The 13,805-nt window shown below is 38.4% G+C and overlaps 1 pseudogene; it reads right to left on the reverse strand.

The window, feature by feature from the left end:
• Positions 1-1,825: 1,825 nt before the first annotated feature.
• LOC144229071 (GTP-binding protein 4 pseudogene) lies at positions 1,826-2,748 on the reverse strand (annotated as a pseudogene).
• Positions 2,749-13,805: the final 11,057 nt, after the last annotated feature.

Raw genomic sequence — 13,805 nt, forward strand, 5'->3', positions numbered from 1 at the left:
CAACAATAACCAAGTCATAGAAACAACATAAATGCCCATCAACTGACAAATGGATCAAGAAGATATGGTTTATCTATACGATGGAATATTACATGGCAATGAGAAAGAATGAAATCTGGCCATTTGTACCAATGTGGATGGAACTCGAGGGATTATGCTGAGCAAAATAAGTCAGGCAGAGAAGGACAGATATCATATGTTTTCACTCATAGGTGGAACAGGAGAAACTTAATAGAGGACCATGGGGGATAGGAGAGGGAAAAATAAGAAGAGGGAGGGAGATAAACCATGAGAGACTTTTGAATACTGAGAACTAAGGGTTGATGGGGGTGGGGGAGAGGGGAGAAGGGGTGATGGGCATGAAGGAGGGCACTTCTTGGGATGAGCACTGGGTCTTATATGGAAATCAACTTGACAATAAACTATAAAGGAAAAAAAGCAAAATATTTTGAAGGGAATGCAAAGAATCAAGATTTGTGAGATGCAGCTGAAACTGTTTAAAAATTTTAATGTTAAAACCTTATATTAGACAAAAATAGCTCAAATGATTTAGGCTTGCTTGAAAAGTTGGGGGGGGGAAAGCAATTACATCCAAAATAAAAAGACAGAAAATATAAAAGCAGAAGTGTACAAAATTAAAAATCAACAAAAAAGTGAAAATCTGGGTCTCTGGACAGCTCAATAAAATGTAGAAACTGGTTAAAAGGTCAGAACATCGAAGTCCCACATTATCAGTATCAGGAACATAAAAAGAATAACACTAGAGATTCTCCAGACATTCAAAAGGATAATATGAACAAATTTATGTCAGCAATTTGACAACTAAGGTAACATAAACAAATTTCCTTAAACACTAATTATGAACTGATTTAAGTACTATAAAATTGAACAACCTTATATGAATTAAATAAATCCAAATGTACATTTTATTTTATTTTTTATTTATTTTTTTCTTCTTTCAGAAGTTTATTTTAGATAAACTCACTGAAAATAGATTGCAATGATGCACACGTTGTACAAAAAGACTAGAAAATAATCTAGCACTGTCATTCACTCTTACATCTGCAGGACAGGGCTGCCAGCCTTCTGCCCACATCTGCAAGGAGATGCTTTCTTTGAGACTATACACGTGTGCGAACCAAAGTTCCCTCTTGCAGAAGAGAGTAAGAGTCTTCTCCATCAGAACAAGTATTTCCATCAATCAATATTTCCAGTGTTGCGGACGAAATGACACAAAGACAAGACACACACAAAAGACAGACACAGACACAACTCCGGCCGGAGGAACAATTCTATGCAAGCCCCTCTTGCGGTTTATTTTATACCCCGGTAACTGGATACAAACTGAAGTCTACAAGATGCATTCCTTTACCAAATAAGGGCAAGTAGCCAAACACATTCCAAGGACGGGGGGAGCAAAGGCAGGAAGCGACCACAACATGTTTACTAAGAGGCCTGCTCACAATTCCAGCCTCCTCCTTATTTCTAAGGAGGGCATGTTCCCTCGTATGTGAGCAGATCATTAACCTTGGATATTGTGTGCAGGCCTCTTGGCAGAACGTCCTGTTTGCAGGCATGATCTGCCCAAGCAGAGAGTCCCGTTTGGAGGCACATCCCCGCATCCCTAACCATGCTTTCTCGTGGTCACTGTCAGGCTCTCACATCCAGTTCTGCAGACATGAAGCAATCAGAACCCCACCAGACGCAGAAACCACAGTATGCTCAGGTACTTGTACTATTACGCAGTGGTAAACATCTCCCACACCTGCACACCCTGACGTACAGCAAAGCGACAAGCACATCAGGTTATGTCGTTGCAATTTTCAGTTTATAGGTCAGGACTCCTGTTTGTTGAAACTGGACCAGACCAGGAAACAAACGGTCTACCCAAACCATCTCAGCTGCAGAGGACTCTACCTCCTGTCCTTTTTCCCAGCTTTCCTCTTTCCGGAGAGTAAGTGCTTGGGTTTCATATCAAACACATGTCTGTCTGCTTCTCCTTTCTTCCCCAGGCGGTTCATCTTCTTCTGAGCATTTTTCATCATAGTCTTGGCTTTTTTAACCATCTTGACGACCCGAAGGCCAGAGACATCCCGTGGAGTCCGAGAGCAGCTGCGGCTCCCGGTTACAGACGTCGGCGGAACAGAGTCATCCCGTTTTCTCTTCCTAGTAGTGCTCCGGGACCTTCTGGCCTGGACTGCATAATGGGCGTTGTCTTTGTCATCCATGTCAGCGCCAAGACTGCGCATCTCACTCTCCAGGACTTTCCGCTGAACCTTCTTAGCAATCCGAGGCATCCTGGGCCCCTGTGTGTTTTTCTCCTTGGACTGCAGAATTTTCAGCTTCTTTTTCTCCCGAATTTGCTCTCCCAGCTGGCAGATCTCCACCATCTCCCTCGTCTTCACTGTCGGATTCGCTGTTGTACTTGCCTGCCGCTGTTCTCAGCTCCTCTTCTTTTTCTAACTCTTCCAATTTCTGCATGATATCGGGGTCCATGTAATCAGCTATATTGTGGCCTTCTCAGATCTCGGGTATTTTATCGTGCTTCTCAGAAGAGTTCATGAGATCCCAGTACTTCTGAAGGTCGAAGATATAGTCGTCTCCTAGCTCCACTTCAAGAACTCGTTCCCGCTTCTTCCTGGGCTCCCCAGTGTCCAATCTCTTCCTGCGTGCCANGTGAAGTCCTTGGCGGACGGCACCACCGTGATCTTCTTGAAGTTGTAGTGCGCCATGCTTGCGGCCGCACATGAGGGAATGTGGGTGGGAGGCCCAAATGTACATTTTAAATCCTTACTGTGAAGAAAATTTAGTCCCAAATATTATTAATGGTAAATTTATCAAATATTTAAAGAAGTAATAATACCAATCCTATGCAGACTCTTTCAAAAATAAAGATTGCCCATATACTTTATGAGGCCAAATTATCCTGATACCAATTAAAGACATTAACAACATAGACCAAAATTTCTCATGGACATAGATGCAAGAGTTCTTAAAAAGTTAAAAGAAATAAAATCTGGTGATATATAATTTGATTCCAGCCATATACAAAAACTTGGGTGATAACTGGAAATTCAAGTTTGGGTTTATGATTGGCATCAAAATTGGAGAGGAAGAATAAAAATGGTCACTATTTACAGATGATAGGATATTATATACAGGAAGTTTTAGAGATTCTATGCACAGAAAACAGAACTATTCAATGAATTCAGTTAAGTTGCAGAATATAAATATCAATGTACAAAAATAAGTTACATTTTTATACACTAACAATGAAACTATCAGAAATTAAGGAAACAATCTCAGTTATAATACTTAGGAATACAAAAATAATACTCAGAAATAAATTTAACAGAGGAGATAAAGCTGTATACTTAAAATTACAAGACACTGATGAAAGAAGTTAAAGAAAATAAAAATGGAAAGCTATTCTGTGTTCATGGATTGAAAGTTATTAAAATGTCCACACTACCCAAAACGATCTAAAGAAACAACCTATATCAGATTATCAATGGCATTTCCCACAGAAATAGAACAAAGAAATTTTAAAATTTAACAGAACCACAGAAAGACCTTTAATAGCCAAAACAGTCTTGAAAAAGAAAAAAAAGCTGGCGGCATTATACTTCCTGATTTCAAGCTATGTTACAAAGCTGTAGTAATTAGAACTGCATGGTATTAGCATAAAAAGAGACACATAGAGCAATGGAACAGAATAGAGAGCCCAGAAATAATCCCAGCCATAGATGCTCAATTAATTTGCAACAAAGATACCAAGAATATACAATGGGGAACAGATAGTCTCTCCAATAAATGGGAAAACTGGTCAGCTTCATGCAAAAAGAATGAGATTGGGCCATTGTTTTACATTATACATAAAAATCAATTCAAAATAGATTCAGGACTTGCATGTAGCACTGATACCATAAAACTCCTAGAAGAAAACTCAGGCAATAGGCTTCTTGGCATTGATCTTCTTGGCATTGGCCTCGACAATGAGTTTTTAAAGATTTGACACCAGAAGCTAAGGCAACAAAAGCAAATATAAACAAATGGGACTACATCAAACTAAATAGCTTCTGTACAGCAAAGAAAATGATCGATAAAATGAAAAGGCAATCTATCCAATAGCAGAAAATATTTCTAAATCATATATCTGTTAAGGGGTTAATAGCCAGTCTTGAAGAAACTGAAACTCGGTAGCAAAAAAAAGATTAAAGAATGGGCAGAGGAACTGAATAGACCTTTTTATAAAGGCAAATGGCTCAGTGATCCATGAAAAGGTGCTCAACATCACTCATCATAAAGGAAATGCAAATCAAAACCACAATGAGACATCATCTCACATTTGTCAGTATGGCTGTCATTGAAAAACAAGAGATAAATGTTCCTGATGATGTGGAGAAAAGGGACCCTTGTACACTGTTGGTGGAATGTAAATTGGTACAGCTGTTATACAGAACTATATGGAGGTTCCTCAAAAAGTTTAAAAAAGAGCTACCATATGATCTAGGAATTGTATTTTAGGGTATATATCTGANATGGAGAAAAGGGACCCTTGTACACTGTTGGTGGAAATGTAAATTGGTACAGCTATTATACAGAACTATATGGAGGTTCCTCAAAAAGTTTAAAAAAGAGCTACCATATGATCTAGGAATTGTATTTTAGGGTATATATCTGAAGGAAACAAATCATTGTTCCATAAAGATATCTGTGCTCCGTGTTCATTGCAGTATTATTTACAAAAACCAAGATGTAGAAACAATCTAAGTCTCCACTGATGGATAAAAGGATAAATTGATATATTACATATATATGTAGAACACATGGGCACATACACACAATGCAGGAATAGTATTCAGCTGTAAAAAAAAAGAAAAGCAATCTTGAATGGACCTTGATTTGAGGGGCTTGTGGTAAATGAAATATGTCAAAGAAAGATACTACTGTATGATCTCACTTATATGTCCAATTCAATATAAATAACCTCATTTATATTGAGAAACAGATTTTAAATTTGTGTTTGCCATAGGTAAGGGGTAGAGGAATTGGGTGAAGGTGCTAAAAAAGTACAACCAGTTTAATAAGTTCTAGGAATGTAATGTACAGCATGGGGACTACAGTTAAAACTGTATTTGAACGTTACTAAGTAGATCTTAAAAGTTCTCATCACAAGGAAAAAATTTATAACAACGTGAGGTGATGGATGTTAACTAAATTTATCGTGGTAATTGTTTCACAATACATACCTGTATCAAGTAATTATCTTGTATACCTTTACTACATTATATGTCAGTTATATTTCAATAAACTAGGGGGAGAAGAAAATATAAATTTAATCCAGCTATCTGTATTTAGAATCCAGTCATATATAAAAAGTAGGGTACATTCCGGGAATGCAAGTTTCGTTTATCATTATGAAATCAATGGATTTCAGATCTAAAGATGGCAGACTAGGAAAATTCTGAGCCAACCTTCTTCCACAGACAACCAAGGCTGCAACTATAGTTTACCACTGAACAACATGGGGGTTAGGGGCACCTATCTGCAATATAGTAAAAAAACAAACAAAACAACAACAACAACAACAAAAAAACCGGTGCAAGGGCACCTGGGTGGCTCAGTCAGTTAAGCCTTAATTTTGGCTCACATCATGATCTCATGGTTGTGAGATTGAGCCCCACGTTGGGCTCTGCACTGGGTATGGAGCGTGCTTAAAATTCTCCCTCTTCCTCTCTCCTGCTCATGCTTGCTCTCAAAAAAAAAAAAAAAAATCTCTGTACAACTTTGACTGCCCCCAAATTTTACTAATAGCCTACTGTTGACCAGAAGCTTTAGTGATGACAGTTAATATATTCTGTGTATTATATACTTTATCCTTTCAATAAAATAAGCTATAGAAATGTTAATAAAAATACATTTATAGTACTGTATTTATTGAAAAAAAAAACCCTTATAAGTAAATCTATGCAGTTTAAACCCATGTTGTTCAAAGGTCAACTATACATATAGAGCAACTCTGAGAATGACATGGAGACTAGCATAATGGCTATTCTAGCTAAATATATAAAGAAAAAGCCACACTGAAAATGACAGCAGGGTATAGTTGGGATCCATACCCTTGGTATAGTGACCCACAAGTGGGAGGGATATCGGAATATCACAGGCACAGAAGTTCTACCTGAGGAGCAAGAAGTTTAAACTCCACATTAGGCATTCCCCACCCTGAGAATATATACTGAAATTAGCTCCCATGATGTCTGACTTTGAAAAAAAAATCAGTGGGGCTTAACTCCAAGAGAGCTGGAGGACTAGAGGAAATAAACAGCATTCTTAAAGGGCATATGCACCAACCAGGGAACCTGGCACAGAGGCAGCAGTTTGAAAAGCACGTGGGCTATATGTAAAGGAAATTTTTGACTAATTATGAGGCATGTGAAAAGGGTAGGATCTGAAGGAACTTTCTCCAGAAGGAGAAATGCTAGAAGACTCAATTTTTCTTGCCACCCTACTGCCTAGCTGGCTCTGGGCTGGCAGGTGCCAGTGCTGAGACACTCCATCTCCTTAGCTAATACTGCTTGCCCTGCCCCAGATTCCTCTGTGGACCCATTCTACCCAACCAGCTTGCCTTAGCAGACACTCCTCTCACCCCATCATAACTGCCATGCAGCATTGCCCAAGAGTAGTGTCCTCCAAAGAGTTCTCCCACACTGCCCAACCTGGAGGGTGGCATCAATTTGAAATGGTGTCCAGCCAAAGCAACTTCTACCCTGCCATCTCTGGTAGACAGCCTTGCCTGGGAACAGCTCCCCACAAAGCAGCTCCTGCTGGGAGAAGGGAGGGAGGCCTGGGCTTCACAACATTTGTGGCTGGGCTTCACAGTCAGCCACATTGGGGGATAAACCTGCCAACCAGCACACACGCGCACACACAAACACACACACACACACACACACACACAGCAGCTACAGCTAGGCCTTTCAGCCAGCCTGGTGACAGTTCATTCATGACGGGAGAGTACATGCAGCCCATACAGAGGACATCCCAGAGAACCTGGCTATGATGATCAGGGGAGATTGCACTCCTTCAAGATTAGGAGACATAGTTGATCTACCTAACACATAAAAACAAACTCAGTCCAGCAAAATGAGGAGACAGAAGAATAGGTTACCGACAAAAGAACAAGGCCAAGCCTCAGAAAATGAATGAAGTAAAATCGAACTAAATCTGATGAGTGCAAACTAATGGTTATGAAGATGTTCAGTGAAGTCAGGAGTAGAATGAACAGTGAGAGCCTCAACAATGAAACAGAAAACAAAAGAACTAACCATAGCTTAATAATATGATACTCAAGATGAAAAATACAGTAGAGGGAATCAATGGTAGAATGGAAGATGAAGAAGAATGGATCAGAGATCTGGAAGACAGGGTAGTAGAAATCATCCAAGTTGAACAGAAAAAGAATTTTAATAATTAAGATAGTTTAAGAGACTTCTGGGACAATAAACATACTAACGTCTACCTTATAGGAGTTCCAGAGGGAGAAGAGTGAAGAGGCAGAAAATATATTTGAAGAAATACATGAAAACTTCCCTTACCTGGGGAAGAAAATAGATATCCAGGTCTAGGAAGCACAGAGAGGCTCAAACCAGATGAACCCAAAGAGATGTGCACTAAGATATATGATAATTAAAATGCCAAAGATTAAAAATAATGAGAATTTTAAAAGAAGTAAGAGAAAAGCAACCCGTCCTATGTAATAGAACACCCATAAAGCTAATAGCTGATTTTTTTCAGCAGAAACTTTGAATATATCATGCTACCTTTCTGGCCTGTGAAGTGTTAAAAGGAAAATACCTACACTAAAGAATACACTACCCAGCAAGGTTGTCATTCAGGATTAAGAGAGAGATAGTTTCCCCAGACAAAAGTTGGGGGAACTCTTCACAACTAACCTGATCTCACAAGTGTTAAATGGACTTATTTAACTGGGGAAAATGTCACAATTAGAATAGCATGAAAGAAAAATCTCACCAGAAAACAAAACATATTGAAGTAGGGTATCAACCACTTATAAAGCTAGTGTAAAAGTTAAAAGACAAAAGTGGTAAGTTAGGTCTATACTAATTAGTTAAGGGATACAGATGCAAAAACGATGTAAAATAGGACATTAAATATACAAAGTGTGTGTGTGTGTGTGTGTGTGTGTGTGTGTGTGGTGGGGGAGTAAAACAGTGCTTTTAGAAGGTGTTTTAACTTAAGTGACATCAATTTAGAAGTATGCTATATAGCAAGGGTGTTACGTGTGAACCTTATAATAACCACAAACACAAAACCAAGAACATATATGCAAAAAGTAAAGATAAAGGAATCTAAACATGAAAGTTATTCAATCACAAGGCAAGAGACCAAAGAGAAGGAACAGAGAACTCTGAAAAACAATCAGGAATCAAAGAACAAAATGGCAATAAGCACATATCTATTACTTTAAATATAAATGGCCTAATTGCTGCAATCAAGACATAGGGTGACTGAATGGATAAAAACAACAACAACAACAACAACAAACCAAGACCCATCTATATGCTGCTTACAAGAGACTCACTTTTGACCTGAAGACCCATAAAAATTGAAAGTGAAGGGATGGGATAAAATATACGATGCAAGTGGAAAGGAGAAGAAAGCTGAAGTAGCAATACTCATATTATTACATAATGATAAAGATTAATTCAACAAGGTATAGCAAATATAGATAATACGTACTCAATATGGGAGCACCTAAACATATAAGGCAAATATTAGTTAACATAAAGGAGAAATTGACAATACAATAGAAGAGGACTTTAATTTACATCAATGGATAGACCATACAGGGAGCCAGTAGGGAATGGGCGGCCTTAAACATTAGATTGGATGAACTTGGGAAGTATATATGGAACATTCCATCCAAAACAGCAGAATATACTTAAAGTGTTCATCTGGAACATTCTTCAGGATGAATCACATTAGACCACAAATCTCAATAAAATTAAGAAAGTTGAAATCATATCAAGCATTATTTTCTAATGACAACAATATGAAACTGGAAATCAATTAGGAAAGAATAAAAAGTAGGAGAAAAACCACATGCAGGCTAAACAGCATGCAACGAAACAACCACTGGGACAATGAATAAACCCAAGAGTCAATCTAAAGGTAATGAGACAAAGGAAAATGAAAACAATGTCCCAAAACATCTATGGGACACAGAAAAAGCATTTTTTATGAGAGAAGTTTATAGCAGTATAAGCCTACCTCAAGAAACAAAAATCTCAATCTAACCTTACACCTTAAGGATCTAAAAGAACTAATTATGGCCAAAGTTTGTAGAAGAAAGGAAATAAAGATCAGAGTAGAAATAGATGAAAAAGAGAATAAAAAATGGAAAAGATCAATGAAGATTTTTGTTTTTAAGGGATATAGGAAATGAGTAAGTCTTTACCAGACTCAAGAAGAAGAGGACTTAAAATCATAAAAGAAGGAAATTACAACCAACATCATAGAAATACAAAGGATTATTAGACACTATGTTCAAGTATATGCCAACAATTGGAAACCTACAAGAAATGGATAAACTCCTAGAAACACACAATCTTCCAAGACTGAATCAAGAAAACAATGAAAAATCTGAACACACTGATTACTAGTGAAATTTACTCAATAAAAAATCCTCCCAAACTAAAGTCCAGAACGAGAGGCTTCACAGGTGAGTTATACCAAACATTATTTTCTTTTTTTTAAATTTCATTATGAAACTTTATTTATTTATTTATTTTACATGTTTAGGAAAGTAGTTTTTTTTTTACAAATAGTTTATTGTCAAATTAGTTTCCACATAACACTCAGTGCTCATCCCCACAAGTGTCCTCCTCCATGCCCATCTCCCCTCCCCCCCCACATCCATCAGTCCTCAGTTTTTGTCAGCATTCAAGAGTCTCTCATGGCCAAACATTATTTTCAAACTATTCCAAAAAATTGCAGGAATGAACACTTTCAATATGACTCTATGAGGTCAACCTTATTCTGACACCAAAAAATCAGACAAGAACACTCCAAGAAGAAAATTATGTGCCAATATCCTTGATAAAGATTATATACATAAATACTCAATTATTTGTAAGCAGAATTCAGAAGTATATTAAGAGGTACATAATATGGGATTTATTCTATGGATGTAAGGATGATTCAATAACTATAATCAATGTGATATATTAGCAAAATAACAAAAATCATACAATCATCTCAATAGATGTAGAAAAAGTATTGGAAAAATTCAACATCCATTAATAATAAACATGCTCAACAAGTAGATATGGAGGGAATATAACAACATAATAACAGCCATTTATGACAAACCCACAGCTAATATTTTACTCAATAGTGAAAACCTGAAAAGTTTCCTCTAAGATCAGGAACAAGACAACATCCCTGATAGCCATCACTTTTATGATTACAAGACCTAGTTCCATTGTGGGGGAAGGGGTTCTCCCACTCACAATTCCAAGCAATTCTTAGAGTTCACAAAGTATCTGAGAAGATCGTCCAAATTCTGAAATGATTTATTCAAAGACCACATCAAATTCCATATGTTAAGGGCTCAATGCATCATGGCTGTCTTCATCCTTTCATTGTTACTTCAGACACCACTCATGGGCCTGAAGCTGTAACCTGTGCTTCTGACCAACTGGCTACATCAGAGGTTAAGACCTCTTCCTTAGGTTCTTTTAATTTATTATAGTGGCTCACAGAACTCAAGTAAACACTTATGCTTACTACTTTAATAAGGGATTTGATAAAGCATATGAACCACCAACCAGATGAAGAAATACTTAGGACAAGGTATGGGGAAAGGGCACAAAGCTCCCGAGCCCTCTCCACTTCTTACTCTCCCTATATGTCCAGTATGCTCACCAACCCAGACAGCTCTCTGAACTCAGTCCTTTTGTTTTTTTTATGAAGGCTTCATTGCATAGCCATGATTGACTCCATCAAGGACTGTTGGCTGAGTCTGCACACAGCCCTTCTCCCTTTCCTAGAGGTCAGGAGGTAGGGATGAAAAGTCCCAATCCTAATTCTTTGGTTGGTCTTCCAGGCAACAAGCTCCTATCCTAAGTGGGGTCCAAAAGCTACCTTCATTAGTATTAAGACATCCATGTCCCCTAAATGGTTCTGAAATATTTTTAGGAACTGTGGATGAAAACAAAATATATTGGAGAAATATATTTGGTCATCAGAGTAACCAACAGGATTTTCCTACAAGTTATTACATCATAGTCCAACACTTGGTTTTCAAACACAGATCTCTTACAGGAATAACAGTCATAAAATTTAAAAATACTAGCACATGAGTAAAATTTCACTGAGTCACTATTAACTATCTGTCCAGCATTGTAGGCTATGAAAAGTTATTCCAGGGTGAGGCCCCTCAGGTTTGTAGGCTTCCATTTGATCTTGGCAGGTTCCAAAAGCTGGAATGAGCTCAATAATAGATGGCTTCTCCCTTTCAGCATCTTGTATAATTGAGCTAAGAGGCAATGTTCTCTATTGCTCCAAGTTTCCTTCCAGGTGTTAATGAAAAATTGGAACCCATTTTTTTCCATTCCCTCACCCTCAGTTACAATTTTTCTTTCCATTTATATCCCACTTCTTTCCATATAGATCCATATATGGCCACTGTGCTGGTCTCGATTGCAGGGAGCAATACTAGTCTAGGAAGTGCTGCCCCATTGGCCCACTCATTCTCCTAGAGTAAGGTTACACAAATACAGAACTGGTGCCTTATCTGGCAATATAACTACATGCACTGCTAATCCCAATTTTGCCAGATAAGGTGAAGGCACATCTTGTCACATCAGGCAAATTTAGGAATTTTGACACATTTAAAAAGTGTAGTTACTGTTTCCTGCTTAGGAATTATCCCAGTTTACAGTCCTTGTAATTGCAGTCCTGGTCTTATGACCACTGCAGCAAGTAGGTGGGGGAAAAATTGAGATGATGCGGGGAAGAAAAAATACCAACACCGTCTCCAGCCCCGCTTCTGCAGATCCACCAGAAAAAGAAATTTATCCAGTGGGACATTCCTTTAAGTTCACCCATATTCCTATTGTGATTGCACACTCATGAAGGCATAGAAGCCAGCCCTTCATGTCTTTTTCTAGCCCCTTCCATCCACCCATTTTAAAAGGCCAATATTTTAGCTGCCCTGTCCATTTCTCTATAGAACTATTACTCTGAGGAGGATAGCTTTTTGTCCCCCCATTGCAGGACTTTATGGGCTATACCTAACTTATGTTCAGGGCATTCTCACCAGGGAATCTGCCACATAACCATTTGCAATTTCTGTTTCACTTGTTGGCAAACAGAACTGTTCTTACTGGCATTTTATACCTCATAAGTTATGAGAGAAATATTCCCAGATTCAACCCATTTCTGCATTGCTGCAGCATCCCATGTTCACTTATCTCATGGACCCACATGACCATCTCAAGGGGGCCTGAGGGATATCTACTTGTTTGTTCTACTTACCTTGTAAACCTGGAAGAGAGTTCTTTTGATGGGCATCAACATGTTCTTTATATGTTTGTTAAGTCCCAGGGCCTAGGGACTTTCCTAGGGCCATTCCACACAAGGACATCCTCATAATAGTTCAGTTTTCCACTGTATGTCTATGACCATACAGCTAGGCCATTTGCCACCTCCTATAAACCAGTAAAAACCCAAGCATAAGGGCTTTTTTTTTTTTTTTTTTTTTTTTTTACCACTGTCCAATTATCCAATGACTGCTAGAAAAACAGCATTCAGTTTGGCCTACCAGCTTTCTTTCATCTTCAATTATGGTGGTTACCTTCCAAATAGAATGTTGTCCATTCACCTTGGAACTACCATCAATAAACCAAGCAGTTCTTTGCTCAGCTGAGAGCTGTTCAGAGGGCATAGTTCATGTGGCAGTTCATTCTGAGAGCTTCTCAAGGAGCTCCAAAATTGGTCTTAGAGGAAAAGAGGCTCCCTGTTTTTTAATATCTTCTCCTTGTATTCTCCAGGCAGCAGTTTTACATAAACCATTTTCATATTATAGAATTCTTCTGGGCACTGCCATTCCCATTAGGGCATTCCTTCAACACTATTTTAGACATGGTGGGTATTTTATGTTTTAGGATAATTTTAGGACTTTAAACCATGGGGTAGCTTCAATTAATGATGTTCAATAGCAAGGTGGTAATACCCTCCAAATGGAGATTTTCTAGTCCAATGACCAAGTAGCCATCATTGAGAAGGACTCACAGGCTCCTGTCATAAGCCTCAGTCTAGGTTCCACATAGGGCTATGGCATAGAAAATTGCTCTCCACCAATGCTTCTGCTTCTACTCTGTACTGTGTGGGCTCATACAGTATTATTGGTTCCCGTTTAGCATGTTCAATTAATACTGCTTGAAGGATACATTTACATGCCTTCTATTTTACAATACTAGATAGGATTTCTCAGTGAAATACATTTCATCTCCATAATACAACCAGGTAAAAGAAACAACCATTTCACTCAGAGCCTTTTTTAAAAAAATATATTTCTGAGAGAGAGAGGCAGCACGAGCAGGAGAGGGTCAGAGAGAGAGAGAGGGAGACACAGAATCTGAAACAGGCTCCAGGCTCTGAACTAGCTGTCAGCACAGAGCCCGACGTGGGGCACAATCCCACAAATCGTGAGATCATGACCTGAGCTGAAGTTGGATGCTTAACCGACTGAGCCACCCAGGCGCCCCACTTAG

The sequence above is a fragment of the Crocuta crocuta genome, unplaced genomic scaffold, assembly GCF_008692635.1.
Source record: "Crocuta crocuta isolate KB4526 unplaced genomic scaffold, BGI_CrCroc_1.0 scaffold153, whole genome shotgun sequence".
Lineage (NCBI taxonomy): Eukaryota > Metazoa > Chordata > Mammalia > Carnivora > Hyaenidae > Crocuta > Crocuta crocuta.